Source organism: Mobula hypostoma, chromosome 14, assembly GCF_963921235.1.
Source record: "Mobula hypostoma chromosome 14, sMobHyp1.1, whole genome shotgun sequence".
NCBI classification, from domain to species: domain Eukaryota; kingdom Metazoa; phylum Chordata; class Chondrichthyes; order Myliobatiformes; family Myliobatidae; genus Mobula; species Mobula hypostoma.
The window spans coordinates 9,904,630-9,919,175 of record NC_086110.1 but is presented as its reverse complement, the minus strand read 5'-3'; the positions used below and the strand labels follow the sequence as shown (position 1 = coordinate 9,919,175).

Sequence of the window (14,546 nt, the reverse complement as noted above, 5' to 3'; positions counted from 1 at the left end):
ATTCCAGCTCTTATACTCAATACTTTGATTAATAAAGGCCAATGTACCAAAAGCTCTCTTTACGACCCTATCTATCTGTGATGCCGCTTTAGGGAATTTTGTATCTGTATTCCCAGATCCCTCTGTTCCACTGCACTCCTCAGTGCCTTACCATTAACCCTGTATGTTCTACCTTGGTTTGTCATTCCAACGTGCAATACCTCACACTTGTCTGCATTAAACTCCATCTGCCATCTTTCAGCCCACTTTTCCAGCTGGTCCAAGTCCCTCTGCAGGCTCTGAAAACCTTCCTCGCTGTCTACTACACCTCCAATCTTTGTATCATCAGCAAATTTGCTGATCCAATTTACCACATTATCATCCAGATCATTGATATAGATGACAAATAACAATGGACCCAGCACTGATCCCTGTGGCACACCACTAGTCATACGCCTCCACTCGGAGAAGCAATTCTGTACTACCACTCTTTGGCTTCTTCCATTGAGCCAATGTCTGATCCAATTTACCACCTCTCCATGTATACCTAGCAACTGAATTTTCCTAACTAACCTCCCATGCGGGACCTTGTCAAAGGCCTTACTGAAGTCCATGTAGACAATATCCACTGTCTTCCCTTCATCCACTTTCCTGGTAACCTCCTCGAAAAACTCCAATAGATTGGTCAAACATGACCTGCCACGCACAAAGCCATGTTGACTCTCCCTAATAAGTCCCTGTCTATCCAAATGCTTGTAGATTCTGTCTCTTAGTACTCCCTCCAATAACTTACCTACTACCGACATTAAACTTACCGGCCTATAATTTCCTGGATTACTTTTCGATCCTTTTTTAAACAACGGAACAACATGGGCTACTCTCCAATCCTCCGGCACCTCACCTGTAGACAGCGACATTTTAAATATTTCTGCCAGGGCCCCTGCAATTTCAACACCAATCTCCTTCAAGGTCCAAGGGAACATCCTGTCAGGTCCCGGGGATTTATCCACTTTAATTTTCCTCAAGACAGCAAGACCTCCTCCTTTTCGATCTGTACAGTTTCCATGATCTCACTACTTGTTTCCCCTAATTCCATAGACTTCATGCCAGTTTCCTTCGTAAATACAGATGCAAAAAACCTATTTAAGATCTCCTCCATTTCCTTTGGTTCCGCACATAGGCGACCACTCTGATCTTCAAGAGGACCAATTTTATCCCTTACAATCCTTTTGCTCTTGATATGCCTGTAAAAGCTCTTTGGATTATCCTTCACTTTGACTGCCATGGCAACCTCATGTCTTCTTTTAGCACTCCTGATTTCTTTCTTAAGTATTTTCTTGCACTTCTTATATTCCTCAAGCACCTTATTTACTCCCTGCTTCCTATACATAGAAACATAGAAAATAGGTGCAGGAGTAGGCCATTCAGCCCTTCGAGCCTGCACCGCCATTTATTATGATCATGGCTGATCATCCAACTCAGAACCCCACCCCAGCCTTCCCTCCATACCCCCTGACCCCCGTAGCCACAAGGGCCATATCTAACATGTCATACAATTCCCTCTTCTTCTTTATCAGAGTTGCAATATCCCTTGAGAACCAAGGTTCCTTATTCATATTCACTTTGCATTTAATCCTGACAGGAACATACAAAGTCTGCACTCTCAAAATTTCTCCTTTGAAGGCTTCCCACCTACCGATCACATGAAAGGAAAATCATGTCTGACGAATCTCATAGAATTTTTTGAGGATGTAACTAGTAGAGTGGATAGGGGAGAACCAGTGGATGTGGTATATTTGGATTTTCAAAAGGCTTTTGACAAGGTCCCACACAGGAGATTAGTGTGCAAACTTAAAGCACACAGTATTGGGGGTAAGGTATTGATGTGGATAGAGAATTGGTTAGCAGACAGGAAGCAAAGAGTGGGAATAAACGGGACCTTTTCAGGTGGCAGGCAGTGACTAGTGGGGTACCGCAAGGCTCAGTGCTGGGACCCAGTTGTTTACAATATATATTAATGACTTGGATGAGGGAATTAAATGCAGCATCTCCAAGTTTGCAGATGACACGAAGCTGGGTGGCAGTGTTAGCTGTGAGGAGGATGCTAAGAGGATGCAGGGTGACTTGGATAGGTTGGGTGAGTGGGCAAATTCATGGCAGATGCAATTTAATGTGGATAAATGTGAAGTTATCCACTTTGGTGGCAAAAATAGGAAAACAGATTATTATCTGAATGGTGGCCGATTAGGAAAAGGGGAGGTGCAACGAGACCTGGATGTCATTATACACCAGTCATTGAAAGTGGGCATGCAGGTACAGCAGGCGGTGAAAAAGGCGAATGGTATGCTGACATTTATAGCGAGAGGAATCGAGTACAGGAGCAAGGAGGTACTACTGCAGTTGTACAAGGCCTTGGTGAGACCACACCTGGAGTATTGTGTGCAGTTTTGGTCCCCTAATCTGAGGAAAGACATCCTTGCCATAGAGGGAGTACAAAGAAGGTTCACCAGATTGATTCCTGGGATGGCAGGACTTTCATATGAAGAAAGACTGGATGAACTAGGCTTGTACTCGTTGGAATTTAGAAGATTGAGGGGGGATCTGATTGAAACGTATAAAATCTTAAAGGTATTGGACAGGCTAGATGCAGGAAGATTGTTCCCGATGTTGGGGAAGTCCAGAACGAGGGGTCACAGTTTGAGGATAAGGGGGAAGCCTTTTAGGACTGAGATTAGGAAAAACTTCTTCACACAGCGAGTGGTGAATCTGTGCAATTCTCTGCCACAGGAAACAGTTGAGGCCAGTTCATTGGCTATATTTAAGAGGGAGTTAGATATGGCCCTTGTGGTTACGGGGATCAGGGGGTATGGAGGGAAGGCTGATGCAGGGTTCTGAGTTGGATGATCAGCCATGATCATAATAAATGGCGGTGCAGGCTCAAAGGGCCGAATGGCCTACTCCTGCACCTATTTTCTATGTTTTCTATGTTTTACCAGAGAACAACTTCCCCCAATCCACGCTTTTTAGATCCTTTCTCATTTCTTCAAATTTGGCCTTCTTCCAGTTAAGAACCTCAACCCTAGGACCAGATCTATCCTCGTCCATGATCAAGTTGAAACTAAGTTGATCTCCTTGCATCATCTCACCCGGAGTAACCTTAGGCTACGTCCACACTAGACCAGATAAATCCGTAACCCAAGCTTTTTCTCTTCGTTTTGACCCTCCGTCCACACTGAAACAGCGTTTTCTTCTCCCGAAAATGGAGCTTTTCTGAAACGCTCTCCAGAGTATTTAAATCTGAAAACGCTGGTTGGGCGTTGTAGTGTGTACGGGGTAACCAAAGGTTTTAAAAAACCTGTCATCCCTTTCATCGGTGAAGACTATAGCTGCAGGAAATGTTTCCAGGGTGACCCCTCTGTGGGAGTGGGGAAGATGTTGGTGGGGCCACCCGGGGGTCTGTGTGTCCGTATGTGTAGCTATTGTAGTGGCTGTGAGGCTTGTATTGTGGTGGTGAAAAGTACTGGGGTGGGGGGAGCCATCATATTCCTCATCGTTGCAAATCCCTCTGCAACAGAGTTAGTCAGTTTTTCAATGTTCGTTGTCAGCTGGGTCATACTGTCCGTGAACTCCCTGTCGGTTGCCTCCATACGGTCCTGTATTTGTTTTTTCAGTTTTAAGTTCTCCTGCGCGAGAGCCAACAGCTGCCCGTCATTTGGCAATTTCCTTTTAAGTTTTTCTAGTCTGTAACTGGACAAACATGCACCAAGTATACCGTTTACTCTTCACTTGTTTCCTGCAGATGTGTCCTGCACATGCCCAGTAGGAGGAGATTCGCCTAAATACCCTGTTTTAATGCGGACAGAGGTATTTTCAAAACGCCTGGTGTAGACACCTACTGTTTTTACGCGAAACAGGCGTTTTCAAAATTATCCGTTCTAGTGTGGATGTAGCCTTAATTTATCTTTGTGCCCTCTTTGTCAGTTTTTGTGTGTAATTTTCATTGTTTCCATTGCATTTTTCCGTTCTACTGTGAATACCTGCAAGAAAATTAATCTCTGTGTAGTATATGGTGAAATATGTGTACTTTGATAATAAATTTACTTTGAACTCTTCCAGATCACACCCCTGCACTGCATACTCAACCTGTGGGTTGTCTCATTGTGGGAACTTTGCCGATGCATGCCTTCCAATGGGAATTGAGTGTGTGAATTATCCAAACTTCCCTGGAGTAGCTCTGACAGGACAATGCATCCTTTCCACTAACTTCAACCACTGCTCATCCAGAACACAGAATCAGGTAGTTTAGAACTTTCAGAAATAAAGGGTTTGAAACTGGAAAAAAATTACTTTTGTAGATATGCTTGTCATTCAGTGAGAGATCATTGGCAAGGCTGACTCCTGACGTGTGACTCACCACAGTTTACTTTGGAGCTGGAAAGTGCACAGTTCAAACAGACCCACCAGCTGGTCAGAGTTCATTGTGCAACAGATGAACATTACTGACTAGGCAAATAAAAACAGAAATGCTGTTTTGCAAAGTGTACCACTATGACCTCCAAGCATAACCTATCTCTAACACTGGCATAGCAAAAATCTACTCCATCCACCACAAAAGGCAGGCTTTCCCATTGGCCACACATTTTAATTTTCCTTCCCTTTCTCATTCCAACATGTCAGTCTATGGCCTCAATTTATTATCAAATTAGATATTTGTTCCCATGTACTACACTGAGATACATTTTCTTGCAGGTATTCACAGTAGAACAAAGAAATGCAATAGAATCAATGAAAAAAACAATAGAATCAATCAAAAGCTACACACAAGGGGAAATAATTACTACTGGGAACATGAGTTGTTAAGTCCTTGAAAGTGAATCAGTAGGTTATGGAAACAACAGGAATTCTGCAGATGCTGGAAATTCAAGCAACACACATCAAAGTTGCTGGTGAACGCAGCAGGCCAAGCAGCATCTCTAGGAAGAGGCGCAGTCGACGTTTCAGGCCGAGACCCTTCGTCAGGACTAACTGAAGGAAGAGTGAGTAAGGGATTTGAAAGCTGGAGGGGGAGGGGGAGATACAAAATGATAGGAGAAGACAGGAGGGGGAGGGATAGAGCCGAGAGCTGGACAGGTGATAGGCAAAAGGGGATACGAGAGGATCATGGGACAGGAGGTCCGGGAAGAAAGACGGGGGGGGGGGTGACCCAGAGGATGGGCAAGGCGTATATTCAGAGGGACAGAGGGAGAAAAAGGAGAGTGAGAGAAAGAATGTGTGCATAAAAAAGAGTAACAGATGGGGTACGAGGGGGAGGTGGGGCCTAGCGGAAGTTAGAGAAGTCAATGTTCATGCCATCAGGTTGGAGGCTACCCATACGGAATATAAGGTGTTGTTCCTCCAACCTGAGTGTGGCTTCATCTTTACAGTAGAGGAGGCCGTGGATAGACATGTCAGAATGTAGGTTATGGAATCAGTTCAGAGTTGAGATGAGTGAAGTCAACCAAGCCGGTTCAAGAGCCTGATAGTTGATGGGTAATAACTGTTCTTGAACCTGGTGGTGTGGGTACTGAGGCTTCTGCATCTCTGGCCTGTTGGTAATAGTGAGAAGACAGTGTGGTCTGGATGGTAGAGTTCCTTGATGATGGATGCTGCTTTCTTGTGGCAGTGCTCATTGATGTGGAGAGCTTTGCCTGTGATAGACTGGGCTGTATTCACCACTTTCATTACATCCTTTCTGTCATGCTAAAGATCCTATGTTAAAATGGCTGCCCTGTTTGGTCTGCTTTGAAATCTGGTACCTAGATAACTTGTTTAATGGGATTTCCAATTTTTTCTGTCATGGAATTTCACCTTTTGTACTCTAACTTATATCAAGGCACCTAATAGCAGCATGTAGGATAAGATTGGGGTGGGTGTTGAAGAATACAGAACACACTGGCTGGTTTGCCAGGGCTGCCTCTGACCTTCAAGTAATAATGTATCAAATTGTCGCTGTCCCTTGATCCCATCATTTTCTGCCAGATCCCTTTTGAAATGTGTAAATCAATGTAGCATACTTGGATCAGAATGACTTTGGCTGACAAATTGATATTGATATCTGCCTGAAGCCAAACACTTCCTGGGCTATTGCTTTTTCCTGATCTATCTTTACTGTCCCAGAAAGATCCATCTTTATTGTCCCTTTACTGCCTCTTCTACATCAGTAAAACCCAGTGTAGATTGGGGGACTGTTTCATGAGTACTTTGCTCTGCCCGCCACCATAGGTGGGATTTCCTGGTGTCCACTATGTTAATTCAACTTTCCATTCCCATTCTAACATGTCAGTCCATGGCCACCTCTACTGCCATGCTCAGGTTAAAGGAGCAACACCTTGTATTTTGTCTGTGTAGCCTTCAACCTGACAGCATGAACATCAATTTCTTTAACTTAGGGTAATTTCTTTCCCTTCCCCGTTCTCTCTTTTTTCCAATCCTCATTATGGCTTCCCTCTTTCCCCTTCTCTTCTCCTTACCTGCCCATCACCCTCCTCTAGCACCCCTCCTCCTTCCCTTTCTCCCATGGTCCACTCTCCTGTCCTATCAGATTCCTTCTTCTTCACCTTTAACTTCTTCCCCCCCATCACCTGCCAGCTCCTCACTTCATGCCCTCTCCCCTATTCATTCACCTTCTCCATCACCAGACTTTACCTATCACTTGCCAGCCTGTACCTCCTCCTCCCACCTACCTCTTTATTCTGCCTCTTCCCCCTTCCTCCCCCCCTTCCAGTTGGCCTGAAATGTTGACTGTTTATTCCTCTCCATAGAAGTTGCCTGACCTCTCGAGTTCCTCCAGCATTTTGTGTGTGTTGCTCTGATACTAGGGAGTTTGAAATGAGAGATTAAGAATTAGGTGTAAGGAAAGGCCATCCAATCATTTGAATCTGCTCTATCATTCCCTAATCATCCCTTGGACTGGGTACTATTCCCCGTACTGTCTCTGTTCTTAAAGTGACGATCAGCAACCTCCACCCACAACCCCAAGACTATCTTCTCAAAATTGTGCCAGTCAGTAGATTGCTTCTCTGTAACTCCTTAAACCCCTATCTTCCCCCCCCCCAATAGGATCTTGGCGGGCACGCCCCAGTACGGCCTTGCAGCAGTACTACTGCAGCAGCATGATGACACATGGCAACTTGTGGCCTAGGCATCAAGGGCTTTAACAAGCGCGGAAGCCGACTATTCACAGATAGAAAAAGACCTTCTTGCCAGCACATACGCATGTGAAAGGTCCCATCAGTATATTTATGGACAGGCATTTGAAGTGGAGACAGGCCATAAACCACTGGTCTCAATTATGTCCAAATGACTGTCCAATGAGGATACAGTGCATGTTGATAAAGCTGCAGAAATATGATGAGAAGATGATTTATATGCGGGAAAATTTACGTTTGCTGCTGATGCACTGTCTCAAGCAGTTGACAAGAAAGAAAAGAGTGACCAAGAGGTTAATGTAGATATACAGGCTGATGTTGTCATGATTGTCACCTCCCTTCCAGTATCTCCTGATAGAACAGAGAAGTTCAGTAATAAAATGTTCTAACATAAGTCCACGGCAAGTTTGTCTTTATTAAGAACAAACAACCACCCCCCACCCTGCAATTCATTTAACACCTTGAAAATAATGGTTATTGATTACTCGCCACATTATCCCTTGATACCATTTATGTTTAGAAATCTATCAAAGTCTGTTTTGAATGGATTCAGATTGATTCTCCTCATCCTCCGTGGTTTAAAAAAATTCCAAAGCTTTGCCACCCTTTGTTGAGAAATTTTTCTTCGTCTCAACCCCAAATGTATTTTCTAAAACTCTGAGATGGTGGCTCCTTGGGGAGAAGAAACAATTTCCCTGCATTCAACCTGTCAAGCCCTGTAACAATTTTGTGTTTCAATTACACCTTCTCTTCTTCTTCTGAATTTTAAAGAATACACACACTGTCTAATCCATCTTTACTCAGACGGCAAATCTGCCATCCCGGGAGAGCCAGTTTAATGAACCTTTGTTCACCCATTTTCTCTATGACAAGTAGGTCCCTTTATTGGATAAGTCCAAACATATATACACAACACTCCCAGTGCAGTTCCAACAGTAGTAATTCAAGTTTCAAGTGGGTGGCAGGTGGTGTAATGCTATTACAGAATGATCATCGACTGGGGCTCAATTCCTACCACTGCCTGAAAGGAGTTCGTATGTTCTCCCCATGAACACGTGGGTTTCCTCCAAGTGCTCTGGTTCCCTTCCACATTCCAAAGATGTATGGGTTAGGATTAGCGAGTTGTGAGCATGCTGCGTAGGCACCAGAAGCGTGACGACACTTGCGGGCTGCCCAAGACCATCTTCACTGATTTGATTTGACACAAATGATACATTTTACTCTGTTTTGACATTCATGTGACAAATAAAGCTAATAATTAAAAGTTACCATTTCAAATTTGAAACTTGAAACTCAAACTTGAATGGCTCATACAATTGTACTAAGACACTTTTACTCTTGTACTCAATTCTTCTTGTAAGAAAGGCCAGGCTACCATTTGTCTTACTCATTTCGCCTTGGGTGTGCACACTGGCTTTCATTTTCCTTGAGTACAAGGATACCGAGATCCCTTTGAACATCTGCATTTCCTAATTTCTTGGCTCTTTAAACGTGCATCAAAGCATTCCTGTGGCCCTCCATTGGTTGAAGACCATAGATGTTGTGTCCTAGCTTACTATGTTGTTGGCTGTGGCTGACAAGACCAATGGGAGAGTGCAGTCTGTGTTATAAAAGCCACATCTACAAGTGGTCTTAGCTCTGCTGGAGCTGCAGCATTCTTTCCTATGTTTTCTGCCACTTTCAGGAATTTTCCTTCATTTAACTTAATGTGTTGTTTTAGGATGTTTCTCTACCTGGTGCGGTCAGCTGTAAGTTCCTCTCAGGATGTAACGTTGATGTGCAGTCCCTTCATGTCCTGCTTGCAGACTCCCTTTCCGCACAGTTGCGGATGGTCAGTGGTAGACTTGCCTGAAGCCAGCTCACCATTCAGGATATTCTTTGGAATGTGTTCATCTTGCATGCATCAGACGTGGCCCATCCATCCACAGTGTGCACACTAGGAAGACTGGCATGAGAGAACCTCAGCATTGGGTACTCTGTCTCTCTAAGTGATGCACAAGTAACAACAAAGACATCTTACATAGAAGGTGTTGAGCCTTCTCTCCTGCTTAATGTATGTTGCCCAGGTCCATAAGACCATAAGATATGGAGCAGAAGTAGGCCATTTGGCCCATTGAGTCTGCTCCGCCATTCAATCATGGGCTGATCCAATTCTTCCAGTCATCCCCCCTTCCCTGCCTTCTCCCCATACCCTTTGATGCCTTGGCTAATCAAGAACCTACCTATCTCTGCCTTAAATGCATCCAATGACTTGGCCTTCACGTCCCTTCTGGCAACAAATTCTACAGATTTACCACCCTCTGACTAAAGTAATTTAGAACATAGAACAGAGAAAACCTACAGCACAATACAGGCCCTTTGGCCCAAGATGCTGTGCCGAATATGTACTTATTTTAGAAATTACCTATAGTTACCCATAGCCCTCTATTTTTTAAGATCCATGTACCATTCCAGGAGTCTCTTAAAAGACCCTATCATATCCACCTCTACCACTGTCTTCAGTAGTCCCTTCCACGCACTCACCACCCTCTGCATAAAAAACCTGCTCCTGACATCTCCTCTGTACCTACTTCCAAGTACCTTAAAACTGTGCCCTCTCGTGTTAGCCATTTCAGCACTGGGAAAGAGCCTCTGACTATCCACACAATCAATTCCTCTCATCATCTTATACACCTCCGCATCCCTGTTCTAAATAGACATCCTTCAATCCTGAAGTCATGCCCTCTTGTCCTAGACTCCCCTACCATGGGAAACATATCTAATCTGTTCAGACCATTTAACATTTGGAATGTTTCTATGAGATCCCACCTCATTTTCGTTAACTCCAGGGAATACAGCCCAAGAGCTGCCAGACGTTCCTCATACGGTAACCTTTTCATTCCTGGAATCATTCTCGTGAATCTTCTCTGAACCCTCTCCAATGTCTGTATATCCTTTCTAAAATAAGGAGCCCAAAACTGCACACAATACTCCAAGTGTGGCCTCATAAGTACCTTAAAGATCCTCAACATCACATCCCTGCTCTTATATTCCGTACCTCTAGAAATGAATGCCAACATTGCATTTGCCTTCTTCACCAATGACTGAACCTGGAGGTTAACCTTTAGGGTGTCCTGCACAAGGACTCCCAAGTCCCTTTGCATCTCTGCATTTTGAATTCTCTCTCCATCTAAATAATAGTCTACCCGTTTATTTCTTCCACCAAAGTGCATGATCATACACTTTCCAACATTGTATTTCATTTGTCACTTCTTTGCCCATTCCCCTAAACTATCTAAGTCTCTCTGCAGGCTCTCTGTTTCCTCAACATTACCTGCTCCTCCACCTATCTTTGTATCATCAGCAAATTTAGCCACAAATCCATTAATCCCATAATCCAAATCACTGACATACATCATAAAAAGCAGCGGTCCCAACACCGACCCCTGTGGAACTCAACTGGTAACCAGCAGCCAGCCAGGATAGGATCCATTTATTCCCGCTCTCTGTTTTCTGCCGATCAGTCAATGCTCCAACCATGCTAATAACTCCCCTGTAATTCCATGGGCTCTTATCTTGCTAAGCAACCTCATGTGCGGCACCTTGTCAAGGCCTTCTGAAAATCCAAGTACACCCCATCTACTCCAACTCCTTTGCCTACTCTGCTTGCAATTTCCTCAAAAAATTGCAGTAGGTTAGTCAGGCAGGATTTTCCTTTCAGGAAACCATGCTGGCTTTGGCCTATCTTGTCATGTGCCTCCAGGTATTCTGTAATCCAGGGGTCCCCAACCTTTTTTGCACCGTGGACCGGTTTAATATTGACAATCTTCTTGCGGACCTGCCAACTAGGGCGGTGGGGGGTGGGGTGGTGGGGTGGTGCTCAAGTGGGGTTGCCAACTGTCTCACTCCCAAATAAGAGACAAAAGTAGCAGTCAGATATGGGACACTTGTGTTTACCCCGAGAAAGACTACAATGACCATGAAGCCTTGCGCGGGCACTTGTGTGCGCATGCACGCATACGTGATATGCACATGCATGTACATGCCGATTTTTTATCTACAAATTGGTTTTGACTTAATCTTCCCAATTCTGTTAAGTGAAACTACACTGTACATACATTATTTCTACTTTATATAGGCTGTGTATTTATCATATCATTCTTGCTTTTACTCTATGTTAGTGTTATTTTAGGTTTTATGTGTTATTTGGTATGATTTGGTAGGTTATTTCAAGTTCAATAGCGCGTGACAGGGAATGAGGAAAGGTGCAGCTGACTCATATCGTTTCATATCGCCAAATCATATCATTTCCTCGTGGCCCAGTAGCACATGCTTTGCGGCCCGCTACCGGTCCACAGCCTGGTGGCTGGGGACCACTGCCGTAATCTCATCCCTAACGATCGATTCTAACAACTTTACAACCACTGATGTCCGGCTAACAGGTCTGTAGTTTCCTTTCTGCTGCCTCCCACCTTTCTTAAATAGTGGAGTAACATTTGCAGTTTTGCAGTCATCCGGTACAATGCCAGAATCTATCGATTCTTGAAAGATCATCGTTAATGTTTCTGCAATCGCTCCAGCTACTTTCTTCAGAACCCGAGGGTGTATTCCATCAGGTCCAGGAGATTTATCCACCCTCAGACCATTAAGCTTCCTGAGCAACTTCTCAGTCGTAATTTTGACTGCACTTCCCTGACACTCTTTAATGTCTGGTATACTGCAGATGTCTTCCACTGTGAAGATTAATACAAAATATGTATTCAGTTCCTCTGCCATCTCTGCGCCTCTCATTGCAATATCTCCAGCGTCATTTTCTGTTGGTTCTATATCTATACTCAACTCCCTTTTACCCTTTATATACTTAAAACAGCTTTTAGTATCTTCTTTGACATTAGTCGCCAGCTTCCTTTCATTATTCACCTTTTCCTTCCTAATGGCCTTCTTACTTTCCTTCCACAAGTTTTTAAAAGCTTCCCAATCCTCTGTCTTCCCACTAGCTTTGTCTTCCTTGTATGCCCTCTCTTTTGCTTTTACTTTGGCTCTGACTTCACTTGTCAGCCACGGTAATGTCCTTCTTCCATTCGAAAATTTTCTGCTGCTGAACAGAGTGTGCTGGTGACACAAGTATTGTACACTGTCATATTTGTTTTGACAGTGTGTGGAGTTCTTCCATTCATGTGCAGTGAGGAGGGCAGCTTTCCCATTGTGCTTGTTGATTTCTGCATCCAAGAAGAGGTAGTGACTGATGATGGACCCTAAACATGTGAACTGATGAACAACCTCTAGTTTGTAGTTATCAATGGTAATGACTGGTGGTGCCTCCACTCCTTGTCCCAAGATGTTTGTCTTTTTCACACTTATGGACAGACTAAATTCCTTCCAAGCCTGGGAAAAGTGATCCATCAAGATCTGGATGTGCAGCAGAGTGGGGGTTACATCTTCTGCATCATCAGCAATCAGCATGTCTCCGATCATAGCCTCATGCACTTTGGTTTTGGCTCTTAGGCAGGCAAGGTTAAAAAGCTAGAGTGCAGTAGATACAGCAGTGCCAAAGACGTGCCTTAGGAGAGGGCAAAGAAGATCCCAGTGAACGTTGGGGTGAGAACAAATCTTGCCTGACGCTGCTGCTTATGTCAATGGGGTCTGAAGAGCTGCGGTTGTACTGTACAGTCCCCTTCATGCTGTGGAAGGATTCGATCATGCTCTGCAGACTTGTCAATCAGCCTACCTCACAGAGGATCTGAGAGAGCCCGTCTCTGCTGACTGAGTCAAATGTCTCGGTGAGATTAATAAACACAAAATATTTTGCTCTCTGCACTTCTCCTGAAGTTGGTGGAGGGAAGAAAACTTATGTTGACAGTTGACCTTCCAGCACAGAAGAACAGAAGCCATTTTGTGACTCTGGGTAGACCCATTCAGCCAACTTTTGTAAATGGACCATGAAGATCCTTGAGCAAAGATTTTGCCAACAACATTCAAGAGGGAGATACCCCTCTAGTTGTTACAGTCACTTCTCTTGCCTTTTTTTCGTAGAAGGTAATGATTTTGGTGTCCCTCATATTCTGTGGTACAGGTCCTTCCTGCTAGCACTGACAGAGGGCTTCATTCAGTGGTTCAGTAGGGCTGTCTTACGGTGCTTGATCAGGTCTGGGGGAATTCCATCATTGCCTGGTGCCTTCCCTGAGGCCAAACTCTTGATGGCCTTGCTGATTTCCTTTAGGGTCACCTCTGTTTCCAGTTTTTCCATTATTGGCAGACACTCAATGGCATCCAGGGATGTGGTGGTGACAGTGGAGTAGTGGTCAGAGTAATTTTCCATCTCTCCATCTATTTGCCCTGATCATGATTACTTCTCCATTGATAGATTTGAGTGGAGTCATCTTGCTCTGAGAGGAGTCAAGGGCTGTCATGATGCCATCATACATACCTCTGATATTGCCTGTCAGTGTTGTGATCTGGACACTTTTACTGAGCTGCATTCAATACTCATTGCCACAATGCCTAACAGTCTGCTGAACTTCACCTCCAGCAGCCCTGAGGAGCTGTAGGATTCTCCCAATCGGAGAAAACTTATTCTCAGCTAGGGCAACATGTTTGTCTCCAACAACAGGGATCATGTCTTTGGATTTGGCTTCACACTAGTCAGTTATTTTCAAGGTCTTCTTTCCAAAGGTAGCTCAGGTTGTGCTGTAAATGGTATTCCCCAGAAGTTCCACTTTCTCTGCGACGGAGTTTTCAGGCTGTGGATGCTTAGATATTCCTCAAAGGACTTAGAAAACTGCTCCAGCAGATCTGGATGAGACTTACTGCTGACATTAATGCAAGTGTTCCCTTCTTATTTAGCACATTGGAATCTCTTTGACTACAGCCTGATTGTGCAACACACTAGCGAGTGATCTGTGTTGCAACCTGCACAATGGTAGCAGCATGTGAAAAGCATGCTGCTGAGAAAGGAGGGACTGACTAGGATCAAGTCCAGCTGGAGCTAGGGTGTTGAAACTTGGTCTGGAACTACGAGTTGGTGATATATAGATTGTGAAAGGTGCAAAATTCCAGCAATCAAACAAACTGGGATTTATGCACAATTTATTCCATATCTGTACTTTAACTTCTAACTTTGTTTTTATATAGTTCTTTATTCTAAAGAATTGTTGAATTTTTTTGTTGCATGTCATGCCAATGCACCACACTAAATTCCTAATACGTATAAATGCATATGGTGAATAAAGTGATTATCTTTAGCATTCTTGATTCATGAGTAAAAATGATTGACTTTAATTCCACATGACGTATCCTTTCTGACTGACACGTACAGGACATTATTGAGGTCCTTCTGAAAATCTTAATACACACATCCACTGGTTTCCCCTTACCTTTTCTGTTGTTCATATAATCCAAGAA

At 43.9% G+C, this 14,546-nt stretch overlaps 1 protein-coding gene across 5 annotated transcripts in view; it reads right to left on the bottom strand.

Moving 5' to 3' along the window:
• LOC134356079 (endonuclease/exonuclease/phosphatase family domain-containing protein 1-like) overlaps positions 1-14,546 on the bottom strand; it is a 68,859-nt gene that overhangs the window by 36,697 nt on the left and 17,616 nt on the right. The gene's annotated exons all lie outside the window — the stretch shown is intronic.